Raw genomic sequence first — 737 nt, forward strand, 5'->3', positions numbered from 1 at the left:
ATTGTCCATCTTGGACGTTCAATCTTATGGGTGCATTACAAGCCGGGTTGTGTGATAGTGTCATTCTATTTGGGTCAGTAAATGCTTCTGGCAACTTGTTAGCTAGCTCTTGTAGATGTATAATCTTTTGGACTTCTAGATCACAATCTCTAGTCCGAGGATCTTGCCAAGATGTTGATGGTCTAAACCATTCTAAATCTTTTGAAATCAACCGGCTGTTATCTCCCCCTAAGGACGGATATGTGGACTCATCAAACTGTGAGTCCTCGTATCTGGCCTTAAACAAATCACCGGTTGTTGGCTCAAGATACTTGATGATGCTTGGGGAGTCATATCCTACGTATATTCCCATCCTCCTCTGTGGTCCCATCTTAGTTCTCTGTGGTGGAGCAATTGGAATGTAGACGGCACATCCGAATGTCTTGATGTGGGACACGTCTGGCTCATGACCCGTAAGTAGTTGGGATGGTGAATATCTATGCTCACTAGATGGCCTGATGCGAATCAGTTCTGCTGCATGTAAAACCGCATGTCCCCATGCTGATACCGGAAGTTGAGACTTCATAAGCAGTGGCCGGGCTATCAGCTGGATCCGTTTAATGAATGATTCGGCCAAGCCGTTCTGTGTATGGACATGTGCCACGGAGTGCTCTATTCTTACCCCCATGGACATGCAATATTCATTAAACGCTTGGGACGTAAACTCACCAGCATTGTCTAGACGTATAGTCTTAAGA

The sequence above is a fragment of the Brassica napus genome, unplaced genomic scaffold (genome assembly GCF_020379485.1).
Source record: "Brassica napus cultivar Da-Ae unplaced genomic scaffold, Da-Ae ScsIHWf_339;HRSCAF=538, whole genome shotgun sequence".
Lineage (NCBI taxonomy): Eukaryota > Viridiplantae > Streptophyta > Magnoliopsida > Brassicales > Brassicaceae > Brassica > Brassica napus.